Source organism: Ischnura elegans, chromosome 11 (assembly GCF_921293095.1).
Source record: "Ischnura elegans chromosome 11, ioIscEleg1.1, whole genome shotgun sequence".
Lineage (NCBI taxonomy): Eukaryota > Metazoa > Arthropoda > Insecta > Odonata > Coenagrionidae > Ischnura > Ischnura elegans.
Window position 1 is genome coordinate 89,103,942 of NC_060256.1, and position 23,686 is coordinate 89,127,627.

At 37.4% G+C, this 23,686-nt stretch overlaps 1 long non-coding RNA gene across 1 annotated transcript; it reads right to left on the reverse strand.

Moving 5' to 3' along the window:
* Positions 1 to 862: 862 nt before the first annotated feature.
* LOC124168162 lies at positions 863 to 1,313 on the reverse strand. Its single transcript, XR_006866860.1, has 2 exons — positions 1,226 to 1,313; positions 863 to 1,115 (listed from the first exon to the last, which is right to left on the reverse strand). It is a non-coding gene; the product is annotated as an uncharacterized LOC124168162 (long non-coding RNA).
* Between the last annotated feature and the right edge of the window lie 22,373 nt (positions 1,314 to 23,686).

Sequence of the window (23,686 nt, forward strand, 5' to 3'; positions counted from 1 at the left end):
ATACATCAACATCCCAAGAATTAAAATACTAGTAAGAACAAAAAAATTCAATAAACACCAATACCTACTTCAAAATATGCGTCCACCTGAGACAACCACTGATTGGAAAATCTTCAAATTGATTACTACAGTTTCAAGTTAACGTGAGAGAATTTCACTATTTCACCCACCTTCAATGAACTTATACCATCAAACTTCGACTAACATGTAGTCCAAACAACCGTGTGCAGTTAAACAGGCAAGATTATCATAAAATGATGTGAAAATATCAGCATTTGTATCTTTACTTTGCTGAAAACATCGAAGTGCATTTCCAATGCAGGAAGCTAATTAAAAGTGAGCTTTTATTCACCTAACTCAGTCATTATCATACAAAAAAGTTAGTGGGGAAAAGCTTCGGACAACGCAGTATTAATTTACATCTGCACACAAAATGAGAGAACGAGAAAATGTAGCTTAATAAAATCTTTGCACAATACAACATGGAAACCTAGTCCCCAAAAACCTGTAAACAACTTAGCAATTCATATCCTGAGTCAATTTTTTGTTAACCTTTATGAAGCGTTCATTGCCAACACTCAAAATTTCAATGCCTGATCGAGACTTAAGCAGCTACAGTTCCACTTTATAAAGTGAGATCCTGGGGATGCCTTTGAAGTGAACTTTAGCTAAACTCTCACTTTACCGTAAAGAGACTTTGTAAAGTGAGGAATTTTAGTGTCTCTATGAATCGCACCCTTAAATGCTTTTTTACCCCAAAAACACTTTGTATGGCACTGCATAACATAATAAATAAAAATGTAAATGAAATACAAAGATTTCTTAAAAATCTAATGGCACAATTAAGTGGTCATGATTCCAATTGGTTACGCATCATTGTAATTCCAAATACATACAGCTACACCATTGATATGAAAACACTGACTATAAGATGGCCTGTAGGCAAAGATAAGGAATACCTTAGATGTACACCATGGCAATGTCAAAAATTTTACTTTTGCATATTTTCCTATCAAGGTTATTAATTTGGTTAAGAGCAAAGCTTCATTTCCATGTCCATTGCCGCAGGAGAAATCTGCAGGTTGAACCACTTCAGCAACTTCAGTTTCAAGATACTGTCAGAGCAAACAAAAAATATATAAAAATATGTCACCCAATAAAAAGCAGGTACTCATAAAGATGAATGCGAAAGTACATTAGCAATCCCATCAAGTTGATTACATACCTCTAAGCTCCATGCCTTGGAATGTTAGAAATCCAATGGAATTTTTCAATATTCAATCCCATTCATCAGTTTAACTGCTCCATTATCCTGATCTAAGGTTTCACATTGTACTTGGGTGATGAATGACATCAATTCAGATACTGTCAAGGTAAAAAAAAAGATAAATGACAATATGTTACCTGGTAAAAGAGAGATGGCCATAGATATGAATATCAAAGTACATAGTCAATTCCATCAAGTTCAACACGAGCCATTCCATATCAATGCAAAATAAAGTGTTTACATCACCATTTTAGATTTTGTGGAAATTTGTTACGATGATTGCAAGTGCTGGAGCAATAATTACCAAATTTTCAATTTTTTATCTGAAGCAGTTACAGAAATATGGCTAAGTAATATTTTCATAAACTGACAAAAAAGGGAGAACAAATATTTTTCATCACTCTTTGTGCTGTCTTAATTGAGCTGCAGAGATGGGAAAGGTGTCATATACCAACATTTTGTACACTATTTCCAGTGAGATACAAGTATTAGATAGAAAGTTTTGCAGAAGGGTTATGCAACATTCTTTCAAGTTCTCTGCTGTATTTATCCATCTGAAGATGGCATGTATAGCAGGCATTCCAGTCTGCTTCTTCAGGCTGGAAGTGAAGGTTCAAATGAAAAAAAATGTCAACTGAATTAAAAAATCAGCTTGAGTTGACATAAATAAAATGGACAAGTGCCTATTCAGAAACACCTAAAGTGGGGGAACTTGAAAATTTGGAGAGTGAAATGTTTCAAATTTGATGACTCTTGACATTTAAAGAATATTCTTTTGACAGGTGGAACATCTAAATTAAGTCATAACTTAGGAGTTTGAGACATAATGCAAAAGAACCTCTGATGATAAAATAGATGCACATGACTAAGGGCCTATCTGAGGCTTTCTGAGTCCGTACTTCACAAGACTTAATCTACAACCAGATAATGAACGACTATCTTGTTTCTCTGTTGGTGAGACTTTTTCCTTACATTTTTATTGAAGATAAAATTAAGTACCACATGGCTAAGCTATTACATTATGTCATGATGATGATCAAATCTGTTGAGTGATTCATTTATTAGCTTAATTATTAGCTGGACTGAGTGGCCACACCCCACTTGTGAATATTCAACTCAACAAATCATAAAATGAATGAGTGACAATGCCAAGCAAAATGTGGCATAGAAAATAACTTAAGTAATAACAAGCAATGCAGTGTAAAATAGCATTTCAACTGATCACCAATTGATTGAAACATACGTACATAATTCTGAATATTGCCCTTGAGAAACTGTTACACCTAAAACTTTGCAAGACTCCCTTGAAGTAAATTTAAATTTAACATGTTCCACTCTGACTGTAAAATTCAGTTCATTACTGTAACCTTACTCAGACTAGATCATTTAATGTGATCTGTAAAACTGGAATTAGCATAAAATAACCTGCAACATGGCCTCCATTAGGCAACCAGCTCTCTAGCTCCATTAGGACTGCCACAAGTATTGCTGAAACAACACCATTAATGTATGAGCCAGTTTTTCCAAACATAAGAATTCTTATTCCATAAAGAAACTTATATCAATTTTAAAATTTGGTAGATATTTAGTATCAGAACCAGCTATGGGTGTACCACTTTTGAACAATATTAAAATTACGATTTTTCAACAGTAAAGGGCACCCAACAGTTCAGAACCTCAATCATACAAATCCAATGTCTCACGATAGAAGAGGATAATGAATGAAACCATTGACTACACAGCGAAGAAAAAAAGTTCTACTAGAGAAAGACTCCAGTTCAGATCAAAGGGGATGTAATCGTAAAATTAAATTTCAAAGATCATTACCAATTCCATTGCGTTGAAATTTATCCAAAAATCACACCCCAACATGATAGAAATCCAAGAGCATTTTACTACAGATCTTGCCAATATTCACTTAACCATGTCCAGCATACAAAGCCAATGTCCCATGCTATACGCGACTGATGAATTATAGCATAAATTTCACTGTGAAGAAAAAAATAAGATAGGTTCCCATTCGAAGAGGTCATATTCATAGAATGTAATTAGAGTTCTTACCTATTTCATTGAGTTGATCTTTATCCAACATTCACACCTCAACGTGATAGAAATTGAAGAGCTTTTTTCAATAGAATACGCCAATTTTCACTTGACAAAATACACCATACACGTCCAATGTCTCATGCTATATGTGATTGATGAATAATAGCATATATTACACTATGAAGAAAAAAAGCAAATGGGATAAGGTGCACAATCAAAGAGGTTCTAGTCATAGAATTTAATTAAAATAATTACCTATTCCATAGAGTTGACCACGTCCAACATTCACACCTCAACATGATAGAAATTCAATTCAAGGGCACATCCTTCCTTACTCAAATATCGAACATCCATAATTATTTCCACTTATTTTCATGTTTTAATTGTCCAGATAACGAGATAACTGAGTAATACTGGTAATACCTCGAGCAAAACGAATGTTTCTGTCAACAAAAACATAGGCAGGTAAAGCAACTGCACAATGTTCGCATAGTACAGTGGCGTAGGTTACTTTTGCACAATATGCATTAATCCGTATAAAATATCGTTCATATGTATCTGCAGATAACAGTACACAATATTAAAATATGTTTCTTCCGCTGCACTGCTCTTTATTTTGCCAATGAAAAGTAATTCACACTAAAAGGATTATGTTGGTAATAGCATGAAGGATATCGAATAGGATGCTGAACTTGATGAATTTTCACTAGCGCCCCAGGTCTTCACGCGGTGTCTTATCCACAACATTAGGTAAGCCGGCGGCCTATACTTCTTTCACGGCCTTGTTGACACACGTCGACACAAGTCGACTTGCGTCGCGGTTTTCGTGTTCCATTAGGTGTGTGTCGCCGACTGTTGTGACACAAGTCAACAAACGGTAACGCACAGGAATAGGAGAGTTATAAACAAATGCCGCGAGCCGACACAAGTCGACGCGTGAGTCGCATGAATGGAAAGCACCCATTAAGAAGGACTCCTAGGCCGATACCTTTCTCCCTGAAAAACAAGGTAGAGGCTGAGATAGATAGATTGGTAAGGGAAGGTATTTTGTCACCTGTGAGTGATAGTGAATGGGGAAGTCCCATTGTTCCAATAGTAAAAAAAACCGGGGAATTACGTTTGTGTGCAGATTTCAGAGTTTCTTCACTAAATGATTCGCTAATCATCAATAGACATCCAATACCTAGGATTGAAGATCTTTTTAATACGTTACAAAAAGGTAGAACTTTCTCCAAAATGGACCTATCCCAAGCTTATCAGCAGATATGCTTAGATGACCAATCAAAGAAATTGTGTACTATAAGTACTACGAAAGGGCTATTTATGTACAATAGAGTTCCCTATGGAGTGGCCTCTGCACCAGGCATTTTTCAGAAAATAATGGAAACCATTCTCGCTGGTATTCCAGGAGTTGTTTGTTTCCTTGATGACATTTTGATTACTGGGGAAAATAATGATGTTCACAAGGAAAGGTTATATGAAGTTTGCAATAGATTAAAAGTGAGTGGTCTCAGTGTGAGTAAAAAGAAGTGTGAATTTTTTCGCAAGTCAATTGAGTACTTGGGTTATGTTTTGAGTGAGGATGGCCTAAGTACATCGCCATCTAAAATAAGCGCTATTGAAAAGGCGCCTACTCCCACTGATGTTTCACAATTAAAGGCATTTTTAGGTATGGTTAATTATTATGGAAAATATGTGCCTCATTTATCTACTATTGCAGCACCTTTGTATAGTTTGTTGAGGAAAGATAGTGTTTTTGAGTGGTCAATCTCATGTGAACAAGCATTCAAGCTAATCAAGAATAAATTAGTTTCAGCTCCAATATTGGCACATTATGACCCTAACCTACCGGTAAGATTAGCTACTGATAGTTCTAGCTATGGTTTAGGCTGTGTATTAAGTCAGTTACAGAAGGATGGTTCTGAGAAACCAATTTGTTATGCATCAAGGACCTTATCAAAGGCTGAAATGGGGTACAGTGTCATAGACAAGGAGGCTTTAGGTATTATTTATGGTGTGCGAAAGTTTAATCAATATTTGTATGGTAGAAAGTTTACTTTAATAACTGATCACAAACCATTGATATCTATTTTTGGATCAAAGAAAGGTTTACCTGCTTATGCAGCAAGCAGACTTCAGCGCTATGCGCTGTTCTTAACGAATTATGACTTTGATATTAAATATGTTAAATCACAGGATAATGCAAACGCCGATTGCTTATCTAGATTGCCTTTGAATGTAAAAGAATTTCAGTTTGAGTCAGAGGATGTAAATTATGTAGGTACTTATTTGCAATTTATTCAAGAGAATGACATACCAGTTGATTTTAATAACGTTATAGAGGAAACAAAAAGGGATGTTTTGTTAAGGAAAGTGTACAACTATGTATTGTATGGTTGGCCAAATAACCACTCAAATATGGACAATGAATTAAAACCGTATTTCCAGCGGCAAGGTGAATTAGCTATTGAAAATGGTATTATTGTTTGGGGGCATAGGATAGTTGTACCTCATAGTTTACGTAAGCCATTATTAACAGAGTTGCATTGCGGACACCTTGGCATTGTTAAGACGAAAGCCATGGCTCGTTCGTATTTTTGGTGGCCAGCTGGGTTTAGACTCAGACATTGAGAATTTAGCCAACAGTTGCCCACCTTGCTTGTCTGTGAGGCAGAACCCTAAAAAGTGTAACCTACATGTGTGGGAGTATCCCAAGAGTGTGTGGGAACGTTTACATGTTGATTTCTTAGGGCCTGTAAGTAACAAACTATATCTTGTTATAGTAGATGCTCATAGTAAATGGTTGGAGGTGGAAGAGGTAAGCTCAACATCAGCTAATCAGACTATTACAAAATTAAATTAAGTGCTTTGTTTGCAAGGTTTGGTTTACCGCAACAAATAGTTTCAGATAATGGTCCACCCTTCAATTCTGGTGAATTTAAGGATTTTCTAAGATGCAATGGCATTAAGCATACCTTATCGCCACCTTACCATCCAGCTACAAATGGTCAAGCAGAAAATTCTGTGAAGAATGTAAAAAAGCGTGTTAACCTAGCTTTAAGGAGTAATGACAATGTAAATATGGCTTTATATAAATTTTCACTGGTTTATAGAAATTCGGTACATTTAACAACTAATGAAACGCCAGCTATGTTAATGTTTGGGCGACCAATCAGAACAAGGTTAGATCTCATTAGACCTAATCTTCCAAAGTTATGTATACAATAAACAGAGTAAGCAAGTTGCAAATTATGGGGGTTGTAAGACGAGAATGTTATCTGAGGGTCAACCTGTAGTTGTACGGGATTACAGAGGCAGAAATAAATGGATAGGAGCAGTAATTGTTAAGATACTGAGTGCAGTATCATACTTGGTGAAATTAAAGAATGATGTCATTTGGAAACGTCATATCGATCAAATTATAGACCTAAATAGTGAGCCTCTCATGCCTTCAATTGTACCTGATAAGGTGATTCCACCGGAACAATTATTGTTGCCTAGTGTGACGTTACGTCGTAAAATCAGGTTGATTTTTCACGTAAGTCCAGACAGGGCAAATACTCCAACCGTCGGTCACATGCTGGATCAGGGAAAAGACTCCACAAACAAGAAAAACAGCTCACAAGAAAAAGGCAGCCAAAAAATAATTTACGAGTTATTACCGTACGATATCTATTCAAAGTAGAGTATTCAAAAAAAATCAGAAGTATTACAGAAAACAATGATAGTAAATTCATGATCCCAAGGAAACATTACCAGCAGAAAATTGCTCTAAATATGCCATGGCTCACAAGACATGTGACTCCCATGCAGGTCAGGAAGAAAAGGGGCTCGCCTAAGCAAGGCGAGACAGCATTTGAGGGGAGGGCTTCTTCCAGGGAGTGGAGGGGTAGCCAGGCGAATTCAACAACCGCCCACTGATGCGTCACTGCCCCTGCAGAAACGGCCGCTCCGCAAAACACCATTCCCTGGTTTTGAGACAAAGCCAGCACCCAGAATTTTCCCCTCAACATCTGGGTTGGAGACCTCAGAGGAATCGTTCATTGGAACACATGGAGGGGAAGGAGATACTGGGGTGAGGTGTTGGAGGGAGAGAGAGTTTGTGATAGGACAATGGTAAAACTTCTCACTCCAAGTGCAATACTAAGGCCTTAGCACCGATTTCCCCTTGCTTGCCAAGGAGAAGTATTTCTCCGCAGTAGTCCTATATAAGTCTTGCATTGCAGGTAGGCTGGTTCGGAGGCTGGTTCGGAGGCTGCTTCGGAGGCTGTTTCAGAGACTGTTTCCAGAGACAGGATTTTCCAGAGACAGGATTTTGCGAGACAGGGCACTTTGCTACAGGGACCCTTTGCGCAAAAAATCCTTTGCGCGAAAAAACCTTAGCGCGAAAAGTTCTTGGCGGGAGAAGTTCTGCGGATAAGTTCGGAGGAAGTTCGAGGAAGTTCGAGGAATTTCTGGGGGGGGGGTACCAGAAATTTTGGGGGGGGGGGGGACACTAAAAAAATGCCACATCCTCTGTAGGAAAATGACCACAAAAATTGCTTGAACTTGGGGACCAAGACACGTCCACCAAGAACTGATTAATGCCTAGAAAACTTATCGAGGCATCACAGGTCCACTGGTTTTCACTGGATGAACCCCCACTGTTTAACCCCCATGAATTTCACAAAAACCATTATTCAGTGGTTAGAATTGAACTGAATATAAAAAGTTTATTGATTGAGACAATAGTATTCAAGAAATATCACTCAAAAATAGTTTTGACAAGAACATACATTTTTATCACTCTGTAAATAATAACCTCAGGAGTGATGTTTGGAATTCAACAGAATTCTTAAGTGAGTAACATGACATAATTACAAGAGTGAGACAAGAAATATTGCTGATAGATATAGAGTAAATTATTTAGTATTACATAGCAAGAAAATAAAATTAATAATCAATATGTCATAAAGTGATGCTTGTTTCGGTGAACAGTGAATCAAAATTACAAATAATTACCATCAGCAACTAGAAGGAACTGGGAAGATTTTTATTGGTATAACACCAGGATATCTTTACCAAACTCAAATGTTCCTTCTCTCATCAGAGATATTTTGTGGGTTTTTTTTTTTTAAAAACCAAGTAAAGCAATACAATAACCAACCACTTAGTAAATGGGCAAGATTGGGTTGGTGAAGCAGTTGGGTTCATGGGAACCCTGGGTTGTCCCATTAGTTGGGTTCAACCACCTTATCAAAAAACAACGATTCACAAAAATGGGTTTTAACTTCTACCCAAAATTCATATTGCAACCCAAGAGAAAGTTAGGGTCGACCAACAAAATATATACCCCATATTATATAATCATTAAGTACAAGTTTATTCAAAAATACGGTTATTCACTAAATAATTATTAGTTATCAAAATACCAGCAAAAATATTCAGCATAATATGTGTCTCACTTAATTAATATACATTGGCATTAGTATTTCTCCCATTTAAACCCTCCATGTTTGTAAATATTATCAGTCCATAATTAATTATCAATAAAGAATCCTCCAAAATTCAACAAGATTACGTAAATGACAATAGATTGCACTAAATTCCTCGATTTTCCAATAATTATTAACAATTTATAAGGCATATGGTATTCATGTCAGCTATTGAACAAGTACTGACTAAATTTAATCAAGATGTGTATATATATCTCTCAGTATTAATTAAACAAGTCAAAAAAGAATCATAGGCGATGCTAACAAAATGAGAACTGCATATTGCATCAACAAAAGAAATCACTCTAAATTTCACTCTTCAATTAACAATAGAAATGAGAGCTACATGCTGGTTGCGACAAGATGAAAGTTCATACTTGTCGGGCGATGAAGGTCGCAACTCAACGCCAAAAGCCACACTAAAACACAGTAGGCAGTCTTAAAATCAGCTGATCAATTCAATCACTCAGCCATCGATAGAATATTGAACACTGCAAAATCACGACACTTATCACTGTCCAGAATTGTGAGAATGTCCATAAAGTCTTGGTGGAGGAAAGGTGACACAAAACACAATTGAATCTTAATAACTGGGGCCACCTCCACAGCTTATCTGGAAACGAGCCATCTCGGGGATTTCCCCCCAAGTTAATCTCCCGTCCTCTCCCTCCAAGCACCCATAATTCCTCCACCTTACCCCATCTCACAATCACAGTAGACCAACACTAAATTACATGAGTGAATTAAGCAGATGAGAATAAGCAAGTACAATACAATATTTCAGAACAATTTCAATTACAAGCATAGAAATAGACTTATTATTCATTAATCAAAACAATATTATTAGGAATCAATAGAAATACAACACCGAAATCAAGCATCAAATAGTATTTGAGAGAGCAAACATTAGCATTCATTAAAAAAAAAAGAATAAAAAAAAATCAATGATATTTCTCTCCTTTTAATTACTGGAATTAGCAATGCCACCATGATATGCCTTTAAATGAGAAACATGACAAATTTTCTCTTTCCCAGGAGAAACTTCGAGAATAACTGTTACAGGAGAGAGATACTTTTTAAGGACGAAAGGTCCTTTCCACAGAGGTTCCAGTTTTGCCATTTTCTGTTCACCTTTAGAACTGACAGGATGGTTTTTGCAGAGAACAAGATCTCCCACACAGAAAGTGATTTGGGAGTGAGATTTATTATAGGATTCTTTATACCTGTTTCTGGCCTTTTTTAAATTAGCAATAACATGATTCAGGCAGGCTTGTCTGTCATTATCGCTGAGATCATTCTCGAATAAAGATTTTGGAATGTCCCACTGATTAATTAAAGGATGCTTAAGTTCTCTGCCAAAAATTATTTTGGCAGGAGAATAACCACTGCTCTCATGAGAGGCAGTGTTCAAGGCAAAATTTAAGTCAGCAAGCATAGAGTCCCACATATGGTGAGCATTATTGCACAAAATAGCAAGTGCAGATTTTAGATTTCTATGCAATCTCTCTACCTGATTAGAACAGGGATAGTATGGAGAAACAAAAATTTGCTTAACCCCCAGTTGCAAACACATCTCCTTAACGGCATGAGATTTGAAAACTTGTGCATTATCAGAAACCAAATATTTTGGAAAACCGAATTTTGGAAACACTCTTTGAGTGAGTATTGAAACAACCGAACCGGCCGTAGCCTTGCGAACTGGCTCAAGAAAACAAAACTTAGAAAATCCATCAATAAGAGAAAGTACATATTGGTGTCCACCTTTAGTCAGAGGTAAAGGACCCACAAAGTCAATATAAAGTCTTTCCCAAACTTCAGAAGGATTGTGCGACGATAGCATGCCAGGAGGTGGAGCATTTCTGGGTTTACAAGTTTGACACAGATGGCATTTTCTGACCATGTCATAAACCTCTCTTTTCATATCCTTCCACCAAAAGTGTCTGCTAATCTTATCATAAGTTTTAGCCATGCCCAAGTGAGCAGACATACTAGAGCAGTGAAAATATTGAAAAATCATAGGCCTCAAGACCGTAGGCAAAACAGCTCTTCCTCGCTTAATTTTAGAATTCCCATAACATAATAGCTGTCCCTTCAGAAAATAGTTTTTGTCGTTCAAGGAATTATTATTAATCTGATTGAAAATATCCTTTAGAACGAGATCAGTTTCTTGGTGTTTTCGAATGTCGACAAATGACAAAGGCAATTTATGTAACACACAAGAATAAGGAACAGCTGACTCCTTATGAGTGTTAGATTCCACATCTAAATGACTATTTGTAGATGAGGATGGCTCAATGCGAGAAAGACAATCTGCGACAGAATTAGCTGATCCTCGAACATGATGCACAGTGAATTTATAAGAGGATAATTTAAGAACCATCCGGCCTAATTTGCCCAACTGCTTAGGATGAGAGAAAAGCCATGTCAAGGCACCATTATCAGTGTACAAGTGAAATGGTTTTACTTGTAAGTAAACACTGAATTTTTGAATTCCAAAATGAATTGCGTGACACTCCAATTCATAAGAAGAAAATTTACGTTCATGTTCCAAGAGTGCCTTACTAGCGAAAGCCACAGGGACAAAATCACCATTTACTTTGTGATTCAGAACGGCACCAACCGCCAAATTACTGGCATCGACAAATAAATGAAATTCCTCGTCAAATCGAGGGAAAGATAATACTGGTGGATTGGTGAGAGCTTTCTTCAACTGACAGAAAGCCTCATTTTCAACAGCTGTCCATTGAAAAGGAACATTTTTACGTTTTAAGCGATTCAGTGGCATAGAAATTTCAGAATACCTTGGAATAAATTTGCAGTAAAACCCACAAAGTCCAATGAATCTGGCCACTTCCTTCACATTTCTGGGAACTGGGAATTGTTCAATTGGTCTCACTCTTTCAGGATCAACTTGCAAGGTTCCATTTGTGATGAGATGGCCCAGAAAAGTGAGTGATTCCACACCAAGCTTAACCTTGTCCTCGCACACCGTCAAACCGGCACTGCGTAGTTTGTTGAGGACAGCATTAACATGAGATACATGGTCTTCAGCAGACTTGGAATAGATACACAAGTCATCAATATATGGGTAGACACATGAATATTTCAAATCGCCCAATACTTCATTAATGAGACGAGTGAATATTTGAGGAGAATTTACAAAACCAAATGGCAATCTATTATATTGGTACACTCCGAACGGCGTCACAAAAGCAGTTAATTTCTTAGAATTCTCAGATAATGGTATTTGATGAAAGGCAGAATTGAGATCAAGAACAGTGAAATATTTTGCATCAGCAAGATATTGGAATGCATGTTCAACAGAAGGTGTTGGATAACCGTCTGATTTAACAACTTTGTTCAACTTACGGTAATCAACCACTAATCTTTCAGATCCATCCTTTTTAGGCACTAGAAAAGCTGGCGAACACCAGTTTGAATTGGAAACCTCAATCACTTTCTTATCAAGTAAAGATTGGATGTGCTTCTTCATTAAATTAGCCTTTGGAGGTGACAACGAATAAGGATGGGATCGAATCGGAGTTGAATCTAGCAGTTCAATTTCGTATGTCATAACAGATGTGACCCCCAATTCTTGAGAAATCACATCAGGAAATTTTGACAATAAGCCCTTCAACTTATCACACAACGTGATTTCAGTGGACGACAGAACATGAGATTCGGACGAGTTACTAACTGGCGCCGATTTAAACGCTTCGCAATTGTCCGTAAAAGAAAAAAGAGAATTCGGGGCAATTTCAAAACTGACGTTCGCCGGACGAATAATCATCTTTGAATTACAAATGAAATCCACACCCAGTAACACGGGAAACGGGATTTTAGCTAGATAAAACACGTGGTTCCAAGAAAACTTGCCTATTTGAACCTTGAGTGAGACAGAGGAATTAATATGAAAAGGCTGCCCCGACACAGTGATTAAATCGACGTCAACATTCTTACGAATAACCTTTCTCCGGCAACATTTCAGAGAAGCAAAGAAATCTTCATCACACAGTGAAACTGAACACCCAGTGTCAATTAAAGCCTGGCATGGCATAGAATGAAGATTAATAGATAATATTGGCAATCGAGTCGAACACTTGTCACGGACGCTCATCAAACTCACGGCAGGCTGAGTAAATCGTCGTCTTTTGCGACACTCGTTCACTTTGTGGCCAGGTTTATGACAGTAAGAACAATTAATAGGAAAAGAAACTTCCCTAGGCGCACTGGAAGAGGCAACAGAAGACGGATTCCTAGAGATACGATGGAAAGTGTTGGAATATTCAGCACAGTCCATTAAATGTTTAGAAGCCTGCGTGATAACAGAGTCCAATTCTACAAATGTGTTAGGCTGATTTGAGAACATAATTGCAGATTTTGTTAAAGGATTTAACCCTTGAATAATGAGTCGCACAATAGAAGACTCGGAATACTGCAAACCCAGCACCTGAGTGGCATTACGCACAGAACACACGAAATCGTGGGGCGTTTCGCGAGGGAACTGAAATCTTTTAACTTTCGTAGTGATCAAACGATCAAACTCTCTGTCACTAACAATTCTAGCCCAAACTTTTTCTGTGATTTGAGACCATGCGAGATTCAAGTTTAACATAGACAACCAAAAATGACGAGAGCTGGCAGGTAGTTTAGATACTACAAGGTACAATAACGTTGACAGAGGAACCAAGGACAAAGAAACGATTTCATTAACTTTTAACATGAAATTAAACCAATTCTCACTGTTTGACACTTCAAATGGCGGAAAATCACTGAGTAATTGTTTGACAATCACTAACCCTTCAGAAACTGGCAATGTCTGAGAAGCAGACATTTCGTGAGAGACGTGAACATCACAGCTTTCCTCGTGCGTTGGGCGAGGTGGAACCACTTCTAAAGAAGATTCCCGTTCATTATTAGAAACTTCACTTCCTACGGACACATTAGCCGTACCCCTGGCCTTACGATCCTCGCCCGTGGTTAAATAAGTTTTTTCGTACGGGTTGTCAATACCTCCAGGCATTTTGAAAAGTGAAGTGACGACAACGAGAAAAAGAGAGAGAAAGAGCGAGATTTAAAACTATCTATCTCTGCTGGAAGAGTCCAATCACCAAAAATAGTGCGAAAATAACGAGCTGCTATCCAAATTATCAAGAACATTACGAGCATTACGAACATTAATGTCAAATGGCATATGACCACGAGGAAAAGTCGGCAACACTAGTCACGTAATCCCACACGAACCAAAAAGCACTTAATGGAACATAAAATAACTCACTTTTAAGAGAAGAAACAACCAGAAACTGCAAAAAGTGGAGAAATAGTGGAGAAATGTCACCATTGTCCAGCACTCGGGAGACCTCGACGAAAGGATAGGAAATCGAACCTCAACTCTGCTACCAAAATGTAACGTTACGTCGTAAAATCAGGTTGATTTTTCACGTAAGTCCAGACAGGGCAAATACTCCAACCGTCGGTCACATGCTGGATCAGGGAAAAGACTCCACAAACAAGAAAAACAGCTCACAAGAAAAAGGCAGCCAAAAAATAATTTACGAGTTATTACCGTACGATATCTATTCAAAGTAGAGTATTCAAAAAAAATCAGAAGTATTACAGAAAACAATGATAGTAAATTCATGATCCCAAGGAAACATTACCAGCAGAAAATTGCTCTAAATATGCCATGGCTCACAAGACATGTGACTCCCATGCAGGTCAGGAAGAAAAGGGGCTCGCCTAAGCAAGGCGAGACAGCATTTGAGGGGAGGGCTTCTTCCAGGGAGTGGAGGGGTAGCCAGGCGAATTCAACAACCGCCCACTGATGCGTCACTGCCCCTGCAGAAACGGCCGCTCCGCAAAACACCATTCCCTGGTTTTGAGACAAAGCCAGCACCCAGAATTTTCCCCTCAACATCTGGGTTGGAGACCTCAGAGGAATCGTTCATTGGAACACATGGAGGGGAAGGAGATACTGGGGTGAGGTGTTGGAGGGAGAGAGAGTTTGTGATAGGACAATGGTAAAACTTCTCACTCCAAGTGCAATACTAAGGCCTTAGCACCGATTTCCCCTTGCTTGCCAAGGAGAAGTATTTCTCCGCAGTAGTCCTATATAAGTCTTGCATTGCAGGTAGGCTGGTTCGGAGGCTGGTTCGGAGGCTGCTTCGGAGGCTGTTTCAGAGACTGTTTCCAGAGACAGGATTTTCCAGAGACAGGATTTTGCGAGACAGGGCACTTTGCTACAGGGACCCTTTGCGCAAAAAATCCTTTGCGCGAAAAAACCTTAGCGCGAAAAGTTCTTGGCGGGAGAAGTTCTGCGGATAAGTTCGGAGGAAGTTCGAGGAAGTTCGAGGAATTTCTGGGGGGGGGGTACCAGAAATTTTGGGGGGGGGGGGGACACTAAAAAAATGCCACACTAGAGTGACAGACGACAGGCTGTCGAAGGAGGGGGGGTCACCTCTGCAGAGCACACCATCTCAACACTACAGTCCCAAGAATACACCGCCTCATCATTCTAGCAGTGAATACGCTAGGCTGAAGTCTGATATGCCTCAGCATGACGTCACTTCACCTAACTTAACTTCACGGCAATTAGTTAAATCTGATAGTCCAAAACAGAGAATAGAGAGGCGTTACCCTGTGCGAGAGCGCAGGCAGGTGGAAAGGTTAAACTTGTAAGCATTATATATTATTTGATGTTCATGCCAGTGGCGGATACGCGCAGGGGGCGCGCCCCCCCCCCCCCCCCCCCCTTGCGGGTCCGCCCGTATTGCCGAACACTGCAAAACCACAATTGTAACTTTTTTACATCATAAGATGGCATTATCTTTTACATGTTTACAATCATTTTAAGTAAAATTTTCTTATACTTTGGCAGTGACTTGACTGTGATCTTTTATTACGATACAAGTAAAGACAACTCAAGATATGTTGCGCCCCCCCTTGAGTTTTTTCTGTATCCGCCACTGGTTCATGCTTGTTAATTTGAATTTGATTGTTATTGTGCATTGTATGCTTTATGTATGTTATTCATTATGATTGTTTGTTTCTGTCGATTTCTATGATACAAGGTATTATTATTTTTTTTGTGCATTGGGAAGAATATTGTTTTTGTGTAGTAGTTCAGGTTTGCTGATGTTAAAGTTTTGTGGAGGTTGCTAAATTTGAATTTGTTATGAACAGTGGTCTTCGGAGTATGGGGGGAGGAGATGTGGTGTATTGGTGTGTTTTGTTTATTGAATAGGGTTGTTCACCATATTTTTTTTATTTAAGAAATCGAAAGATCGTGCTTCAGAAGGAGCAATGACAATAATATTATGCTATTTTCTTCATTGTACATGTTTAGAGAAGGCTTTAAACAGTGACAAATTTTACGTTACGCCAAAAAGCCCTACTCCCATCTTGAATTGGTGTGTGACGTCACAAGCCTGTAGATGCCCTACTGCAGTGTTTGAAGTGGCTCAGCAGGGTTATTCCACTTTTTTTTAAAGATCTCCAGCGTCTGCCGCCAGATCAGTGTTTAAAGAAAATCCAAATTTATCCTTTAATAAGAGTAATAATAAGCAAAATTACCCTTACTTGTACATATTTATTGCTCATCATATCACAAATAGCACTACAACGCACACACTTCACGAGCTGTCTTTTTGATACGTATAATCAGTATATTCCAAATCAACTGATTCAATAAAAAACTTGGCTCACAATAAATATAAAACACTATTATGTAACACTAATAAAACATGACAATCGGTTTTCCAATCACTCTGCACACACAAAAGAATTTGCACTCCTTGAAGTTCGTAAGGATTCTCCACACCTCACTTACCACTCATCACTAACGACTTAGAATCAGTTTACGCTATTTTACATTGACATTACGAAGACAATGAAATGAATAGGCTGAAACAAATTATTAAACTAGCTAAACCAGTTATTGTAACATCAAAAAACTTAGAATTTCACTTTCACTATTACCGTAACCAAAATATGACCAAAACAAACAACAGCGCAACGAAATTCGTGAAATGTAAACACTGACGAATGCTCCAAATGAATTGGCAATAGGTAATAAAATCAAACAGAACTTATATAGGCGAACAAACGAATGAAAATTAATACACGTTCGATGTATCCTCTAAGTACAACTAGCTCAAATATGAAACATATCCTTCGCAATAGTTAGATACCTTAGATCGAAATGTATAGGGTTGATTGAACCAGCATGGAAGAAATAAATAATTTCGTCGAAGATGTTACATTCACAACTCACTTCACTTGAATCCTGCAACCTGAATCTGTTGAACTTATAATTGGTAATGCTGACTATGAGAATTGTTAGCATAATTTTGTCGCTATTTCCCGGGGCGTGGGTTGACCTTTCATGGGTCAAAATAATGCGCGTGCTCAGAGCGAGCGCTTAGTGATTTCTTTGAGCAGTCTGTTTGGCTTTTACTTGTCTGAGCGCTAAACCATTATTGGCCAATTATATTGCTTGATGGCTTAACGCAGTGATCTATCATTTTCTCCATTTAAGGAGGCTGAGAACTCAGGGAAAAATTTCTGCTGTGTAAGTCATTTGGAACTGTCATTTATCTGCTTTGTACCACTGATTTGTATGTGCTTTTGAACTACTGTGGAATTGAAACACGGTACACAGCAGTTCATGACGTCATAGCATCCTACCATGTCATCAACTCATTTGTAACACATTTTGAACTGCCTTGGATTTCCATTGGAAACTGCCATGGGACTCATTTGGATTTAAATTTGGAACTCGTTTGTACCACTCGTTCATCCGTTTTGAAACTGATTTGTACCAGTTGGAACTCATTAGTACACCATGCCAACTGCTTTGTAGCAGTTCAAGATGGCGTACTCAATTTTCTTGAAGTTTATTTTAGTCTGTTTCGGATATTCAGACAAGATGAGTATTACGAATTGAAGTGCGGCAGTGCCGCCATTTCGCAATAGCTCTATTGCTTTGAAAAACATTAGTCATTAACGAAAGACCTTCAAGCTCGACAAGCTTAACACAAGATTCATGTTTTCTTAATGCGGAGTGAGGGGTAAGTCACTTTGGTGGTCAAGAAAGTCCTTATCGAGAGCTTAATTCCAATCTTACGTGGTTGATGTGGATCATTCAGTGTCCATTTTTGAGTGAAATGCCTTCGTTTCTGGAAATTTTTTCTTGAAAACCGTCATGTTAAATATCTGAAAATGCAATGGGAAATGCGAAAAAAGGCCTTTCCGGGTAATCGAACTTGTCAACCTTGACATAGAAATATATTTTCGAAGGAGGGATTCATGGCGAAAAAATTCAGTCCTAAAATACGGATCCAAATATGGACATAAACCATTTCCTAGGGATCGCGAAGACAATACATCGGTATGTTTTATCATAGAGTAAGTATATTATATACTTACTCTATGGTTTTATGTATATTAATCTATGCAAAATACTACTTTTCCGGTAATATCAAAGAACGAAAGCAACGAAAGAAAAGGTTGCAAAAATGCCGTAAAATTCGCAATATTTATAATTGCGAAGTATACTTTGAAAGTATAGACCTTGAATTTTTACGATAATAATATACTTGGAAACGCAAAAAAACGCGAGCGCTATGAATTTGTTATTGAATACCTTTATTATACGCAACCAAAATTCTCGGTACGTAGTGAAGATAATCTTGTCGCATTTCAAATCGGACCCAAAAATACGATTTAAGCCACAAGGAAAATAGAATAATTTTTAAACTAATTCGAGTGATTATTTGGGAGTTCCGTTTCTATTAACTGACTTGCGATTATTTCTTAAACCACTTATGCATTTTTATTGCATATATTAAAGAATTTTCGTTTTCTCGACCAAACTTATCAGACTGAACCTGGCCATGGTATGTTGGCGCGTAGAAGACAGTTCCAAAACAAATGATGGCGTATATAAATCGCATGGATTTGTTCACAAAGAATTACAAACGTATGGAAAGCCGTTATACATGAATCTTCTCAGTACACAACAGTTACAATACGAATGATGACGCCCGGAAATCCTGTCATCTCGTTCAAAGGGAGTTCCAAATGAATTTTCTCCGTACACAGCAGTTACAATACGAATGATGACGTCTGGAAATCCTGCCGAATCGTTCAAAAGTAGTTCCAAATGAGTAGAAAGCAGTTCCAAACGAACACACTCTGTACAAAGGAGTTCCAAAGGGGATCACAAATGAGTTACAAACGTCTTCATATTTCTAATTTTTGGTACAAATGAGTAAAAATGAGTTTCACAGCAGTTCCAATGCAGATTTTGGTGTTCCAAAGCAGTTTCAAAAGGGTTCCAAAGCAGTTGCAAAGCAAAAATTTTTCCCTGAGAATATGCTATGTAGTTGTCTGCTACCATGCTGCGAGTGAGAACTCTTAAGTGCATCAGGGGGAGTGACCCAGACAGCACACATGCTACTGTATACATTAAATATACGTATACGTAGTGTATAACATGCGTATACAGTAGAAGATACACGTATACTGTATACGTATAAAAACCTTCTACCCACCATCTACCAAATGTATATAACGCAGCAAATGTCCTCCTACCACGCATATACAGTATACGTATACAGTATACAAGACATATATATATACAGTATACAAGATGTATATATGTATGAAAGTAGAAAATTACTGCAGAATTCCAGGTTTACTGGGGAATTTTTACTAAATTCCAGGTCAATCTTACGAGATAAAAGCTATGTATACGAATTTTACAACACATTTACTTAATACTTTTAATTAATTCTATAATTATGTATTGTCCTAATTAAAATTCTTACATTTTTAAAAGAAATTATTCACTTATTTTATGAATGCAACACTTGGAATATCAACAAATTTGTCAAAATTGTAAAAGTTATCTAAACAGTGTTTGCACTCATAAAGTGCAATTTAAAATGCAATCAATGCATTTTGAAGCATGCATGTAAGTATATAAAATAGGCCTGAAAATTGGCCTTGCACTGACAAATTTCATGTGAAACGAGATTGAAATAAAAGATTTTAAATGCAAAGCAGGAGCAAAAATTCATGGATATTTTTAGTGACAAAAAATCATGCATATTTCCAGATTCCCAATCACTAAACACCCTGAGTATATTTTTCTTCATTGAGCAAAATCCTGAATGAAGCTGTTGACATACACTGCCGTATTAAAACTGAAATTAAAGTAGCAAAACGAAAACTAAATCTCTGTTCTGGTGCCAGTGTGAATTTAGTGCAAGCGTGGAAGTACTAGTACATTCATTTAGTGTGAGTGACATCTCCAGCATTTCAGAGTGTTTACGTACATTTGAGAACATCCTGTCTAAGCAGCAGAGAGCGTTCATAAACATAATGTAACATGCTAGTGTGTTTTGCATTGTTCTGTGGGAACACTTACCAGTTTGTTTGAGACTTCTTGCTGACAATAAAGTGAATAGAGAAAAAAATCTGTGAGATTCAGGTCTTACAGGGTCTACAGAGGAAATGGAAAACACACGTGTGCTGTTAAAACAAAATAATTATATTTAACTAAATATTACACATTTTTACTAATATACCACACAGTCTCAGAAATACATAAGATATTGAATTCATTAGACACAATAAAGGGGCCAAGCCCGGATGGTAAACCACATTTTGTGCTTAATTATCGTCAAGAGGTTTCAGTGGATCCTCTCACAGTATTATTTAATCAGTCTATTCATCCAATGTAAAAAAAACATCTTATCGTATGAGTAAATTCACTAAGCATAGTAAGTTAAAAGTCAATTTAAGAAGTAGTAAGAATTTAGATGTCAAATATAACTAGACAAATATTTTCTGAATATTTTGATGAGTGTTGATAAATAACAAATACCGTTAGAAATGCCTTTATTCAATGTAAACGAAAATAAAGACCAATAGGATCAATATCAATGTTTTTGCCTGATTATCCTTCCTTAAGGTCACAAGAATCCATGAAGAACAAGCTCACTTTTCCTCGTATTTCTTCATCATTGGCAATTTGGAAAAGTCTTCCTTTCTACACCTGTAAATAATATCACATTAACTTTATTAGAATCTATTAGTGATACATCTAATTTGTCTAGTTAAAGTAAGTCATTTTGTTAAAAAGTAATCTCTATTGATGTGATTTTCCCTTAAGCTATATAAATACCAACTATCAACAAAGGATATTTCGAAAAAATTCCCCATCAGTTCTATATGTAAAAAACGATAAGTTATTCACCTTGAATAATCGAAGTACTAAATTGATTTGAGAATTTAATTCTTAATAATTTAAATCCGATTTGTCTAAACCTAAAGAGTGAAATACCCTCTGATCTCCAACAAATATGATTACATTTTAAAGGAAGCAACACTAATGGCACAACAGCCAATTAAAAAAATGTAAATAACTTTAAATGACTTAATAAATAGTAAAGTCGAGAAATGTTTGTTCACATTCCTCCCACACTACGGTGATTAAATGCGTCAAGCACATAAATAAATTAAAGTTTACACAAATGCAAAGTTTTTCAATCAATAGAAGATGGATCCCTCAGTCTCAGAAAGTGTGAGAAGGTTGAAAATATTAAGAATTTGCGTCATTTAAGAAAGAAAAATGTGGCAATGGCAACACTTCTACTTACCCAGATTGTGATGAAGGAAGCAAAAGTAGCACTTGAGCGGTTGATAAACTTTCATTGGACAAGTTTCGCAAACAGCAAACACAACACTACAAAGTTAAGTTATAACGGTAATTGATTGCCTAGGTGCAGGTGAAACAAGTAAATGAAGAACTTAAGAGGCTGATAAACTTCGGCAGGATCAATTTCGCAAACGACGAACACAAAACAGTGAACGCAACATTATTCGCGTGGTCTTTGATTGTGAAAGCGGTTATGGACGCATTTACGTTTGTATCTGTGGAAATCGACAACTGGTGGAATCGACTATCGACGGAATCCACTATCGATAGGTCGAAATCACGGGCGGGAGTCCAAATCTTGGCATTCAAAAAAAATAAGTTTCGCGTTATGACTCGAGGAATAAATTCCACTGAAAAATATCTTTTTTGTTTCATCGCCTCAGTAGATAAAAAAGCACGATTGAAATCACATTTCGAAGAGCATTTTTCTTTATGAAAAGAGGGACTTTTCATGGCAGGATTTTTTACATCTTAAGGCAGTTCATTGATTTTTTAAATTAATCTGGATTTCTTAATAACCCAGGCGGACGGCGTTCTTGGGTGTTCCGAACAGAAATGATAAAACACTCTCCAGTACCGTTATCAGCCTCCTTCATTTTTGCCAGGGCTGCCTGAAGCCAACCGGGGAAAATAAATTCACTGATGAATCAGTTTAAAGATATTAAATGAGACGACGTCTTTATCCAATGAAACCAGAAGGAGAATAAGAAGAGAGTAGCGGCTCGAGCCGATACCTTTACAAAGAATGAAGATACATGTACAAGCGTAATTATTTGCTTTGCCAACCTCGCTGCCGAGAATGACACCTGCCCTTTGCGAACAGGTCCCACTCCATGTTTTCACGGAAGAGTTAGCTGGTAAGGTTTTCCAACTAAATTCCAACAGTGTTTTTCACGTGACACCATCACGTGGACTACCATTCGTCTGGCTCCTACCCTTCCACATAGTTGGCGTGAGTGGCCCTTCCTGAGGTAATTTAGATTTATTCCTGTCAGTGTAGCTCTTGGGGTCATAGGAGCACGCAAGTAACGGAAAGGTTTTAGCCCATTGGAAAGGACGCTGTGTATACTGAAGGCTACATATGGAAATAGTATACGGACAGAGTAACCTTTAAAGGACACTAATTGTTTACTAATGGCTACACAGTAGCGGATACAGAAAAAAACTCTAGAGGGGGGCGTAAAAGATATCTTGACCAACCTTTACTTTTATCCTAAAAAAATAATCAAGTCACATGCAAAGTTTAAGAAAGTGTTATTTGAACTGATTATACGCACATGAAATACAAAGCCATCTTATGACATAAAAAAGTTAAAATTGTAGTCCTGCAATGTTTGGTTATGCGGGCGGCCAGGAAAGGGTTGGGGGGCGCGCCTCCCATATGCATCCGCCACTGAGATTACATATGGAAACAGTATATGAAAGGTATACGTATACCTCTCAGATACTGTTTCCATATGTAGCACATACGTATACAGTATATGAAAGGTATACAGATACCTTTCGTATACTGTATACGTATACGCTTCAGGATACTGTTTATGTATACCTAGAATCTAAAACATGTATACAGATTCTCAAGGAAACAGTATACACCTGGTATACTTACGGTATACGTATACCGTTACCAGTGTGCTGTCTGGGGAGCTTCTGCCTCTATGGCTCACCAAGGAACAGACCGTGGAAGAAGACTCCTCCTTCCATGGAACAGACCTCTCTGTAGCATACCCTCAGCTTCCCTGAATGGAAAGTTGTGTGAGCGCTACTTATGGGCTTTTCATTCATCCAGGAACACCCCTATTGAAAATTTCTTATAAGTCTTACAGAAATTCTTATAAGAATTCTGTAAGACTTATAGGATTCTATAAGTCTTACATATTTCTTATAGGATTCTATAAGTCTTATAGAAATTCTTATAGGATTCTATAAGTCTTACAGATTTCTTATAGGATTCTATAAGTCTTATAGAAATTCTTATAGGATTCTATAAGTCTTATAGAAATTCTTATAGGATTCTATAAGTCTTACAGATTTCTTATAGGATTCTATAAGTCTTATAGAAATTCTTATAGGATTCTATAAGTCTTACAAAAATTCTTATAAGAAATCTGCATTTCTTATAAAATTCTACAATAATGCTGCGCGGGTCGCATACCTTTTAGGTTTTTATCCAGC